Source organism: Liolophura sinensis, chromosome 13 (genome assembly GCF_032854445.1).
Source record: "Liolophura sinensis isolate JHLJ2023 chromosome 13, CUHK_Ljap_v2, whole genome shotgun sequence".
Lineage (NCBI taxonomy): Eukaryota > Metazoa > Mollusca > Polyplacophora > Chitonida > Chitonidae > Liolophura > Liolophura sinensis.
In genome coordinates this window covers 6,538,639-6,551,671 of record NC_088307.1, presented here as the reverse complement: position 1 = coordinate 6,551,671, position 13,033 = coordinate 6,538,639, and the positions used below count along the sequence as shown (strand labels likewise).

At 42.9% G+C, this 13,033-nt stretch overlaps 7 non-coding genes across 7 annotated transcripts; all 7 read right to left on the bottom strand.

The window, feature by feature from the left end:
• Positions 1 to 1,709: 1,709 nt before the first annotated feature.
• On the bottom strand, positions 1,710 to 1,782 carry Trnaa-ugc (transfer RNA alanine (anticodon UGC)). Its single transcript has one exon. It is a non-coding gene; the product is annotated as a tRNA-Ala (tRNA).
• A 189-nt stretch (positions 1,783 to 1,971) lies between these two features.
• Trnaa-agc (transfer RNA alanine (anticodon AGC)) lies at positions 1,972 to 2,044 on the bottom strand. Its single transcript has one exon. It is a non-coding gene; the product is annotated as a tRNA-Ala (tRNA).
• A 2,166-nt stretch (positions 2,045 to 4,210) lies between these two features.
• On the bottom strand, positions 4,211 to 4,283 carry Trnaa-agc (transfer RNA alanine (anticodon AGC)). Its single transcript has one exon. It is a non-coding gene; the product is annotated as a tRNA-Ala (tRNA).
• Positions 4,284 to 5,057: 774 nt separating this feature from the next.
• Positions 5,058 to 5,130, bottom strand: Trnaa-ugc (transfer RNA alanine (anticodon UGC)). Its single transcript has one exon. It is a non-coding gene; the product is annotated as a tRNA-Ala (tRNA).
• A 189-nt stretch (positions 5,131 to 5,319) lies between these two features.
• Positions 5,320 to 5,392, bottom strand: Trnaa-agc (transfer RNA alanine (anticodon AGC)). Its single transcript has one exon. It is a non-coding gene; the product is annotated as a tRNA-Ala (tRNA).
• Positions 5,393 to 7,555: 2,163 nt separating this feature from the next.
• Positions 7,556 to 7,628, bottom strand: Trnaa-agc (transfer RNA alanine (anticodon AGC)). The gene has a single exon. It is a non-coding gene; the product is annotated as a tRNA-Ala (tRNA).
• A 342-nt stretch (positions 7,629 to 7,970) lies between these two features.
• Trnaa-agc (transfer RNA alanine (anticodon AGC)) lies at positions 7,971 to 8,043 on the bottom strand. The gene has a single exon. It is a non-coding gene; the product is annotated as a tRNA-Ala (tRNA).
• Positions 8,044 to 13,033: the final 4,990 nt, after the last annotated feature.

Here is a 13,033-nt window from a genome sequence, read left to right as displayed (position 1 = left end):
GAAATGCCGCGCATAGATCCCGGTACCGCTTGCATGCAAAGCGCGCTCTACCATGTAAACTACGACGCCACCCTACCTCCCCCAAACCATCATGAGAACCTTTTAAAATCTCTTCATATCAGTACGACGAAACTTGTGGCTGTTCAGCAAAATGGCCCCATATCCCCATTATTTCCAATATGCGACAGTGTTAAAGTTTAGCGCTGTAGCTCAGTCCCACATTCCGTGGCCAATAAGCTTTGGTGCATGCCTGGCCCAGCCTGTTAGAAAGAGGCCATAAAAATCTTGAGATAGGTTGAGCATCAAAATGTGGACCTGTCTATGCCGGCAGCTGGGAGGGATGCCTAGCAAGGCCAAGGGGACGTCACTCGCAGCCTCATCACTACCTGTCTCCTTGTGTCTCCTTGTGGCTGCCCTTGTTTGTTGATGTAGTATGTATTTAGAACAACATCTAGCCTAAGACCTGCTGAAAACACAGGTATCAGCGAAAATATATTGGCCGGTGAAATTTCAAAATAAACTTGCTTATGTTTCTACAAGCTGAAACTACTATTCAAAAGAGAACTTTGAGCTTATTGCAGTAAATGTTGTTTCGAGAGCCCGGGCATAGATCCCGGTACCTCTCGCATGCAAAGCGAGCGCTCTACCATGTGAGCTAGCCCCCCATGTAGAATTTTCCACGTATCCCCATATGAGTAAGACGAATCTTGTGACTGTTAAGGAAAATAGGATGTGGTGCTGCACACCTATGTACCTGGCTTCTCAGTCATCATAAACAATAGAATTGGTGAATGGTTTGGACGAGTAGGCTTTCTTGAAACGGTGTGCAACACGATCAAAAACAATGTACTACTTGGAGAACCCGGGCATCGATCCCGGTACCTCTCGCATGCTAGGAGAGCACTCTACCATTTGAGCTAGCTCCCCTTGCTGTAGTATGTACTATACATTAAGGACAACCTTCTAGCCTAAGGCCTGCTAATAGAAAAGGAATGAGCGAAAAAATATACATATATTGCTTGGCCTGCGAATCTAAAAAACCCCCTCTTATGTTTTCTAAAGCCTGAAACTACTATCTAAAAGTGAACTTTGAGCTCTTTGCAGGAAAAGTTGTTTGGAAAATCCGCGCATCGATCCCGGTACCGCTTGCATGCAAAGCGCGCTCTACCATGTTGACTACCACGCCCCCCCCTCCCCCAAGCCACCATGAGAACCTTTTAAAATCTCTTCATATCAGTACAACGAAACTTGTGGCTGTTCAGCAAAATGGCCCCATATCCTCATTATTCCCAATATGCGACAATGTTAAAGTTTAGCGCTGTAGCTCGGCCCCAAACATTCCGTGGCCAATAAGCTTTGGTGCATGCCTGGCCCAGGCTGTTAGAAAGAGGCCATAAAAATCTTGACATAGGTTGAGCATCAAAATGTGGACCTGTCTATGCCGGCAGCTGGGAGGGATGCCTAGCAAGGCCAAGGGGACGTCACTCGCAGCCTCATCACTACCTGTCTCCTTGTGTCTCCTTGTGGCTCCCCTTGTTTGTTGATGTAGTATGTATTAAGAACAACATCTAGCCTAAGACCTGCTGAAAACACAGGTATCAGCGAAAATATATTGGCCGGTGAAATTTCAAATTAAACTTGCTTATGTTTCTACAAGCTGAAACTACTATTCAAAAGAGGACTTTGAGCTTATTGCAGTAAATGTTGTTTGGAGAGCCCGGGCATCGATCCCGGTGCCTCTCGCATGCAAAGCGAGCGCTCTACCATGTGAGCTAGCCCCCCATGAAGAATTTTCCACGTATCCCCATATGAGTAAGACGAATCTTGTGGCTGTTAAGGAAAATAGGATGTGGTGCTGCACACTTATGTACCTGGCTTCTCAGTCATTATGAACATCAGAATTGGTGAATGGTTTGGACGAGTAGGCTTTCTTGAAACGGTGTGCAACACGATCAAAAACAATGTACTACTTGGAGAACCCGGGCATCGATCCCGGTACCTCTCGCATGCTAAGCGAGCGCTCTACCATTTGAGCTAGCTCCCCTTGCTGGAATATGTAGTATACGTTAAGGAAATCTTCTAGCCTAAGGCCTGCTAATAGAAAAAGGAATGAGTGAAAAAATGTATATATATTGCTTGGCCTGCGAATCTAAAAAAAACCCTCTTATGTTTTCTAAAGCCTGAAACTACTATCTAAAAGTGAACTTTGAGCTTATTACAGTAAAATTTGTTTGGAAATGCCGCGCATAGATCCCGGTACCGCTTGCATGCAAAGCGCGCTCTACCATGTAAACTACGACGCCACCCTACCTCCCCCAAACCATCATGAGAACCTTTTAAAATCTCTTCATATCAGTACGACGAAACTTGTGGCTGTTCAGCAAAATGGCCCCATATCCCCATTATTTCCAATATGCGACAGTGTTAAAGTTTAGCGCTGTAGCTCAGTCCCACATTCCGTGGCCAATAAGCTTTGGTGCATGCCTGGCCCAGCCTGTTAGAAAGAGGCCATAAAAATCTTGAGATAGGTTGAGCATCAAAATGTGGACCTGTCTATGCCGGCAGCTGGGAGGGATGCCTAGCAAGGCCAAGGGGACGTCACTCGCAGCCTCATCACTACCTGTCTCCTTGTGTCTCCTTGTGGCTGCCCTTGTTTGTTGATGTAGTATGTATTTAGAACAACATCTAGCCTAAGACCTGCTGAAAACACAGGTATCAGCGAAAATATATTGGCCGGTGAAATTTCAAATTAAACTTGCTTATGTTTCTACAAGCTGAAACTACTATTCAAAAGAGAACTTTGAGCTTATTGCAGTAAATGTTGTTTGAAGAGCCCGGGCATAGATCCCGGTACCTCTCGCATGCAAAGCGAGCGCTCTACCATGTGAGCTAGCCCCCCATGTAGAATTTTCCACGTATCCCCATATGAGTAAGACGAATCATGTGGCTGTTAAGGAAAATAGGATGTGGTGCTGCACACCTATGTACCTGGCTTCTCAGTCATCATAAACAATAGAATTGGTGAATGGTTTGGACGAGTAGGCTTTCTTGAAACGGTGTGTAACACGATCAAAAACAATGTACTACTTGGAGAACCCGGGCATCGATCCCGGTACCTCTCGCATGCTAGGAGAGCACTCTACCATTTGAGCTAGCTCCCCTTGCTGGAGTATGTACTATACATTAAGGACAACCTTCTAGCCTAAGGCCTGCTAATAGAAAAGGAATGAGCGAAAAAATATATATATATATTGCTTGGCCTGCGAATCTAAAAAAACCCTCTTATGTTTTCTAAAGCCTGAAACTACTATCTAAAAGTGAACTTTGAGCTTATTGCAGTAAAAGTTGTTTGGAAATGCCGCGCATAGATCCCGGTACCGCTTGCATGCAAAGTGCGCTCTACCATGTTGACTACGACGCCCCCCCCCCCCTCCCCCAAACCACCATGAGAACCTTTTAAAATCTCTTCATATCAGTACGACGAAACTTGTGGCTGTTCAGCAAAATGGCCCCATATCCTCATTATTTCCAATATGCGACAATGTTAAAGTTTAGCGCTGTAGCTCGGTCCCAAACATTCCGTGGCCAATAAGCTTTGGTGCATGCCTGGCCCAGCCTGTTAGAAAGAGGCCATAAAAATCTTGACATAGGTTGAGCATCAAAATGTGGACCTGTCTATGCCGGCAGCTGGGAGGGATGCCTAGCAAGGCCAAGGGGACGTCACTCGCAGCCTCATCACTACCTGTCTCCTTGTGTCTCCTTGTGGCTCCCCTTGTTTGTTGATGTAGTATGTATTAAGAACAACATCTAGCCTAAGACCTGCTGAAAACACAGGTATCAGCGAAAATATATTGGCCGGTGAAATTTCAAAATAAACTTGCTTATGTTTCTACAAGCTGAAACTACTATTCAAAAGAGAACTTTGAGCTTATTGCAGTAAATGTTGTTTGGAGAGCCCGGGCATCGATCTCGGTGCCTCTCGCATGCAAAGCGAGCGCTCTACCATGTGAGCTAGCCCCCCATGAAGAATTTTCCACGTATCCCCATATGAGTAAGACGAATCTTGTGGCTGTTAAGGAAAATAGGATGTGGTGCTGCACACTTATGTACCTGGCTTCTCAGTCATTATAAACATCAGAATTGGTGAATGGTTTGGACGAGTAGGCTTTCTTGAAACGGTGTGCAACACGATCAAAAACAATGTACTACTTGGAGAACCCGGGCATCGATCCCGGTACCTCTCGCATGCTAAGCGAGCGCTCTACCATTTGAGCTAGCTCCCCTTGCTGGAGTATGTAGTATACGTTAAGGAAACCTTCTAGCCTAAGGCCTGCTAATAGTAAAAGGAATGAGTGAAAAAATGTATATATATTGCTTGGCCTGCGAATCTAAAAAAACCCTCTTATGTTTTCTAAAACCTGAAACTACTATCTAAAAGTGAACTTTGAGCTTATTGCAGTAAAAGTTGTTTGGAACTGCCGCGCATAGATCCCGGTACCGCTTGCATGCAAAGTGCGCTCTACCATGTTGACTACGACGCCCCCCCCCTCCCCCAAACCACCATGAGAACCTTTTAAAATCTCTTCATATCAGTACGACGAAACTTGTGGCTGTTCAGCAAAATGGCCCCATATCCTCATTATTTCCAATATGCGACAATGTTAAAGTTTAGCGCTGTAGCTCGGTCCCAAACATTCCGTGGCCAATAAGCTTTGGTGCATGCCTGGCCCAGCCTGTTAGAAAGAGGCCATAAAAATCTTGACATAGGTTGAGCATCAAAATGTGGACCTGTCTATGCCGGCAGCTGGGAGGGATGCCTAGCAAGGCCAAGGGGACGTCACTCGCAGCCTCATCACTACCTGTCTCCTTGTGTCTCCCCTTGTTTGTTGATGTAGTATGTATTAAGAACAACATCTAGCCTAAGACCTGCTGAAAACACACAGGTATCAGCGAAAATATATTGGCCGGTGAAATTTCAAAATAAACTTGCTTATGTTTCTACAAGCTGAAACTACTATTCAAAAGAGAACTTTGAGCTTATTGCAGTAAATGTTGTTTGGAGAGCCCGGGCATCGATCCCGGTACCTCTCGCATGCAAAGCGAGCGCTCTACCATGTGAGCTAGCCCCCCATGAAGAATTTTCCACGTATCCCCATATGAGTAAGACGAATCTTGTGGCTGTTAAGGAAAATAGGATGTGGTGCTGCACACCTATGTGCCTGGCTTCTCAGTCATTATAAACATCAGAATTGGTGAATGGTTTGGACGAGTAGGCTTTCTTGAAATGGTGTGCAACACGATCAAAAACAGTGTACTACTTGGAGAACCCGGGCATCGATCCCGGTACCTCTCGCATGCTAAGCGAGCGCTCTACCATTTGAGCTAGCTCCCCTTGCTGGAGTATGTAGTATACATTAAGGAAACCTTCTAGCCTAAGGCCTGCTAATAGAAAAAGGAATGAGTGAAAAAATGTATATATATTGCTTGGCCTGCGAATCTTAAAAAAACCCTCTTATGTTTTCTAAAGCCTGAAACTACTATCTAAAAGTGAACTTTGAGCTTATTGCAGTAAAAGTTGTTTGGAAATGCCGCGCATCGATCCCGGTACCGCTTGCATGCAAAGCGCGCTCTACCATGTAAACTACGACGCCACCCTCCCTCCCCCAAACCATCATGAGAACCTTTTAAAATTTCTTCATATCAGTACGACGAAACTTGTGGCTGTTCAGCAAAATGACCCCATATCCCCATTATTTCCAATATGCGACAGTGTTAAAGTTTAGCGCTGTAGCTCAGTCCTAAACATTCCGTGGCCAATAAGCTTTGGTGCATGCCTGGCCCAGCCTGTTAGAAAGAGGCCATAAAAATCTTGACATAGGTTGAGCATCAAAATGTGGACCTGTCTATGCCGGCAGCTGGGAGGGATGCCTAGCAAGGCCAAGGGGACGTCACTCGCAGCCTCATCACTACCTGTCTCCTTGTGTCTCCTTGTGGCTCCCCTTGTTTGTTGATGCAGTATGTATTAAGAACAACATCTAGCCTAAGACCTGCTGAAAACACAGGTATCAGCGAAAATATATTGGCCGGTGAAATTTCAAAATAAACTTGCTTATGTTTTCTACAAGCTGAAACTACTATTCAAAAGAGAACTTTGAGCTTATTACAGTAAATGTTGTTTGGAGAGCCCGGGCATCGATCCCGGTACCTCTCGCATGCAAAGCGAGAGCTCTACCATGTGAGCTAGCCCCCTATGAAGAATTTTCCACGTATCCCCATATGACTAAGACGAATCTTGTGGCTGTTAAGGCAAATAGGATGTGGTGCTGCACACCTATGTGCCTGGCTTCTCAGTCATCATAAACATCAGAATTGGTGAATGGTTTGGACGAGTAGGCTTTCTTGAAACGGTGTGCAACACGACCAAACACAATGTACTACTTGGAGAACCCGGTCATCGATCCCGGTACCTCTCGCATGCTAAGAGAGCGCTCTACCATTTGAGCTAGCTCCCCTTTCTGGTGTATGTAGTATACATTAAGGAAACCTCTAGCCTAAGGCCTGCTAATAGAAAAGGAATGAGTGAAAAAATATATATATATTGCTTGGCCTGCGAATCTAAAAAAAAACCCTCTTATGTTTTCTAAAGCCTGAAACTACTATCTAAAAGTGAACTTTGAGCTTATTGCAGTAAAAGTTGTTTGGAAATGCCGCGCATAGATCCCGGTACTGCTTGCGTGCAAAGCGCGCTCTACCATGTAAACTACGACGCCACCCCCCCGCCCCCAAACCATCATGAGAACCTTTTAAAATCTCTTCATATCAGTACGACGAAACTTGTGGCTGTTCAGCAAATGGCCCCATATCCCCATTATTTCCAATATGCGACAATGTTAAAGTTTAGCGCTGTAGCTCGGTCCCAAACATTCCCGTGGCAATAAGCTTTGGTGCATGCCTGGCCCAGCCTGTTAGAAAGAGGCCATAAAAATCTTGGCATAGTTTGAGCTTCAAAATCTTGGACCTGTCTATGCCGGCAGCAGGGAGGGATGCCTAGCAAGGCCAAGGGGACGTCACTCGCAGCCTTATCACTACCTGTCTCCTTGTGTCTCCTTGTGGCTCCCCTTGTTTGTTGATGTAGTATGTATTAAGAACAACATCTAGCCTAAGACCTGCTGAAAACACAGGTATCAGCGAAAATATATTGGCCGGTGATATTTCAAAATAAACTTGCTTATGTTTCTACAAGCTGAAACTACTATTCAAAAGAGAACTTTGAGCTTATTGCAGTAAATGTTGTTTGGGAGCCCGGGCATCGATCCCGGTACCTCTCGCATGCAAAAGCGAGCGCTCTACCATGTGAGCTAGCCCCCCATGAAGAATTTTCCACGTATCCCCATATGAGTAAGACGAATCTTGTGGCTGTTAAGGAAAATAGGATGTGGTGCTGCACACCTATGTGCCTGGCTTCTCAGTCATTATAAACATCAGAATTGGTGAATGGTTTGGACGAGTAGCTTTCTTGAAACGGTGTGCAACATGATCAAAACAGTGTACTACCTGGAGAACCCGGGCATCGATCCCGGTACCTCTCGCATGCTAAGCGAGCGCTCTACCATTTGAGCTAGCTCCCCTTGCTGTAGTATGTAGTATACATTAAGGACAACCTTCTAGCCTAAGGCCTGCTAATAGAAAAGGAATGAGCGAAAAAATATATATATATTGCTTTGCCTGCGAATCTAAAAAAACCCCTCTTATGTTTTCTAAAGCCTGAAACTACTATCTAAAAGTGAACTTTTGAGTGTATCCCCATATGAGTAAGACGAATCTTGTGGCTGTTAAGGAAAATAGGATGTGGTGCTGCACACCTATGTGCCTGGCTTCTCAGTCATTATAAACATCAGAATTGGTGAATGGTTTGGACGAGTAGGCTTTCTTGAAATGGTGTGCAACACGATCAAAAACAGTGTACTACTTGGAGAACCCGGGCATCGATCCCGGTACCTCTCGCATGCTAAGCGAGCGCTCTACCATTTGAGCTAGCTCCCCTTGCTGGAGTATGTTGTATACATTAAGGAAACCTCTAGCCTAAGGCCCCCTAATAGAAAAGGAATGAGTGAAAAAATGTATATATATTGCTTGGCGTGCGAATCTAAAAAAAAACCCTCATGTTTTCTAAAGCCTGAAACTACTATCTAAAAGTGAACTTTGAGCTTATTGCAGTAAAAGTTGTTTGGAAATGCCGCGCATAGATCCCGGTACCGCTTGCATGCAAAGTGCGCTCTACCATGTAAACTACGACGCCCCCCCTCCCCCAAACCATCATGAGAACCTTTTAAAATCTCTCATAATCAGTACGACGAAACTTGTGGCTGTTCAGCAAAATGGCCCCAGATCCCCATTATTTCCAATACGCGACAATGTTAAAGTTTAGCGCTGTAGTTCAGTCCCAAACATTCCGTGGCCAATAAGCTTTGGGTCATGACTAAAAGAAGAAAAAAAAAGTGTTTGCAGAGGGTCATTATTCACTATGATGACCGTTTCTTAATGTAGTTATACAATCCATATTTACAGTACAAGATGGGCAGGTACATGGGTTAAAGAGAGATTTTTGGAAAGGTGGGCGTTAGAACACTCAAGATGTTATAACATATACAGGACACAGAGTATAGTACAGGAAGAGCTGAATAGTATACATACACAATACACACAATGGACAAAAAAACAGTAGAAGCGTCAGCTCATTTAACTTCTGTTCGGGTAAAAAAAACGACAACAACCACTTTAAAAGCAACAGATAGGCCGATCCAAACATGTTAACATTAAAAAAAAAAAAACAAAAAAAAAACAAAAAAAAAAAAAAACGGATTATTAAAAACGACGACATCTGCTAAGAAAATTGGCCAGGGCCTGGAAAGTCTTATTTCGGTTCGCTTTAGGATTTAAAACAGATGCTAACGTAAAATGCCGAAGGCCAATGGAGCGTAAGTCCCGGTAAAGAACACGGCGAGCCTTAGAGTGCCGGGTACACGTAAATAAGAGATGAGCGATATCATCGTTAACTAGGCATATGTCACATAACCCAGATGGGTGCAGATTCATTCTGAATAAATAGGTATTTGTAGGTACATGTCCAGAAATAAGGCGGAAAACTAGCGTTTCATCTCGTCGGGAACGTAATGATATTGGCGAATTTAACAAGACAGAACGATTATACTCGTGAAAAAACCTCCCCTTATTAGCTTCATCCCACTGCCGCTGCCAAATATCCACAAACTTAGGTGCGACATGACTCATAATTTCATTAATGTTTAAGGGAACGTGTATGGATATATCTAAAAAGGATAAAGCTCTCTTCGCCAGGGAGTCTGCCATTTCGTTCCCCACAATACCGACATGAGCTGGTACCCAGTCAAAACTCACAGAGACGCCCTGGTAACGAAGAGTGGTGCATAAATGTAGTATTTCAAACACAAGTGATGAAGAATTATACCAGACATAATTTGACATGGCCTGCAAGGAAGATAAAGAATCGGTAAGTATAACAGCCCTGGAAGGTTTTAGGTCGAGGATAAACTGAAGAGCACAGATGATAGCTGTAAGTTCTGCTGTAAATACTGAGACAAAATTGGATAATCTAAAGGATTTGGAATATTTTAACTCTGGAACACAAAAAGCTGCACCAACTCTGTTGCTGTCTGGACACTTGGGGGCATCAGTGTATACCTGCAAGTACTGGGATAGGCTTGTATGTATATATTCCGTAGCACATAGTAAGGAAACATTCGGATTATCAGATTTTTTTCTATCATCGTTCAGAGTAGTCGAAATATAGGGAGGTTCTAGATTCCATGTGGGGAAATCAGGAACACGGGATGACTGCAAAGCAACATTATCACAATCTAAAAACGAAGATATGTTCTTTGATCTCAAACTAAATGGTAACCCAGCATAACTATTTAAGTCATGCAAGTTGTCATAAAAGGAAGGTTCGAGCAAACGAGACGAAGCATTATTAACCGAACATTTGAGCCTGAAAAAGAACTTAAGGGTGCGCAGGCGCCGACGGATAGACAATGGCCACTCGTTACAGAATACCTGTAGAACGTTAAGTGGTGTGGTGCGCATGCCTCCTGTACATATCCGCAGCGCTGCGCACTGAACAGAATCTAATTTTTCTTTAAGCGTAATGCAAGCAGAATCATAGGCTTCACAACAATAATCAAGTTTGGCACGGATGAGAGAGCGATATAGCAGTAGTAATGATTTTTTCTCAGCCCCCCAAAATTTGCCCGATACACACCTCATTAAATTTAGAACTTTATCACATCTTGCTATCAAATAGTCAATATGTCTACCCCAAGTAAGCCTATTATCGAATATAACCCCGAGATACTTAAAAGAAGAGGAGATTTTGATCGTCGAGTTATTAAGGGTTAGACAAACATTACCAGTATGGCGCCGTGTAAACACAACAGCTTCTGTTTTAACAGAAGAAAACTTAAACCCCCAGTCCCGGCTCCATTTCATTATATCATCTAGACCTTGCTGAATATGCTTGACACAAGAGGCAAGGGACCTAGAGCAAAACCACATGGATTTATCATCAGCGAAAAGCGTGCAATTTAATTTAGGGGATATGGCATTGGGTAAGTCATTTATGGCTACATTAAATAAAGTGGGAGATAAGACACTTCCCTGGGGAACCCTATTCTCCACCGGAACCATGCGAGAATAACTCTGTCCCACTCGAACTTTAATAAAACGTCCGGACAGGAAATCTTTTAAAAAACCCAACATTTTCCCACCAATGCCAATATTACGCAGCTTAATTAACACCCCAGTCCTCCAAACCATATCGTACACTTTTTCTATATCGAGAAACACGGCAAGTAGATAATCTTTATATTTAAAAGAGTGTCTGATGGAGGTTTCTAAATTAACCACATGGTCAGTAGTACAACGTTTGTTTCTAAAACCGCTCTGTACTGGACTAAGTATATTGTGTTTCTCCAAAAACCACATCAATCTAGAATTTATCATACGCTCCATGACCTTGCAGAGACAGGACGTGAGGGCTATAGGCCTGTACGAAGATGTGAACGAGGGATCCTTACCTGGTTTAGCAACGGGCACAACAATTGCCGTTTTCCATTTAGCAGGGAGTTTCATACTGGACCAAACAGCATTGTAGAGCAATAGTAATATAGTCATACAGTGATATGGCAAATTGTACAACATGGAGTACGTAATAGTATCCTCACCCGGTGACGAATCCGAACATGGGGATAAGGCCTGCTTTAATTCTAGTAAAGAAAAATCATTGTTAATTGGCATGTCATCAAAAAGAATATTATTAAAAGGATGCATTTCTTCAATATTTTCCTTATGGGATATAAACTCAGGAGAATAATTGTTTGAACTGGAAACGAAAGAGAAACTGTCTGCCACAATATTGGCTTTGTCAATATTAGTAACATAATTACTATTATTATGAACAATAGTTGGGGTGTTATTTGATTTTCTTTTACCTTTAATCGAGTTTATTTTATTCCAGACTTCTTTGGTATTTGTATTTTCAGATAAATTCGAACAGTATTGTCGCCAGTGATCTCTCTGAGCTGTTTTAATCACCCGCTGTGCTACAGCTTTAGCTCGTTTAAATAAAACAATGTCTTGGTATAGGCGAGTGCGTTTTGCACGATTTTTTAAACGTTTCCGATTTTTTATAGCATTAGAACAATCGTCGTTCCACCAAGGAACAGGTATTTTACTAGACACCTTACCGGAGGATTTTGGAATGCATTTTTGTGCAGCCACATCAATGGCATTAAGTACATTATCTGCAAAAATATCAACATCATTATTATACACATCCTGAGAAAAAGACCTCAAACATTCTTCTTTGTATACATCCCAGTTTGCCCTTTTCACACACCATCTGGGAGGCTGGCCTACAGGATTCACATGGTGGTCTATATTACAGGTGACTAGAACTGGTAAGTGGTCGCTAGGACAAGGGCTTATGGTATCTACGAACCAATTAAAAGACAGACCTATATCTGCTGAGCAAAGAGTAAGGTCTAAGTGAGACAGATTACCAGAATGAGGATCTACACGAGTGCCCGTCCCATCATTTAAAACACACATTTCATAATCATTAACTAGAGCAGTCATTACCCTTCCATTGAAATTCGTTGTAATGCTACCCCATAAGGGTCCGTAAGCGTTAAAATCCCCACACAATATATAAGTGCTATTAATATAAGACATAAGAGTATCAAAATCTTTTCTATCAATATGACTAGAAGGATTGTATATATTAACAACACTTGTGGGTGCACCAGACCTCGTAGCAATATTAAAACATTGTGCCTCAATACTGTTAAAGGGAGGTAACTTTAGTTCTGAAAATGATAGGCCGTCTTTTAGAAGCATGGCCAGGCCCCTCTCCCGTCTGTATCCCTATCCATTCTACCTATAAAATACCCAGGGTAAGTAAAATCCATATGTGGCTTTAAAAAAGTTTCTTGAAGACATATAACATGAGGAGCGGGCTTAAGATTTTGAATATAACACTTGAATTCCTCTCCATGAGCGCCAAGACCGCAAATATTCTGATGTAACATGTTAAAAGTCATTGATAAAAAAGGTAAAACAAGATAGGAATATATATTTATATTATATAAAGGATACATTATGAATGTTCATCATCCGAGGACACAGTAAATAGAATATTGTTCAGTCTTTTAAAATCAACAGCCTCAGAGCCAAGACGACTCTGAGCGATGCTAAACACTACTTGTACCAAACTCTTAGGGTCTTCGATTTCGAAGACTTTTATTAGTATTTCCGAAAAGATGGCGATAAGCCTTGTGGCCATTGTGAAAGACATATCGTCTGTCTGAGTGGGTTCACCACGTGGGGTTTGAGTAGCTATGGTCCTAAGGATTGGCTTGACGGGTGTAATCGTAATAGAATGGGGCTGTTCAGAGGGGGGGGGGGGGTATCTACTACCGGCCCTTCTGTTAGAGCTCGC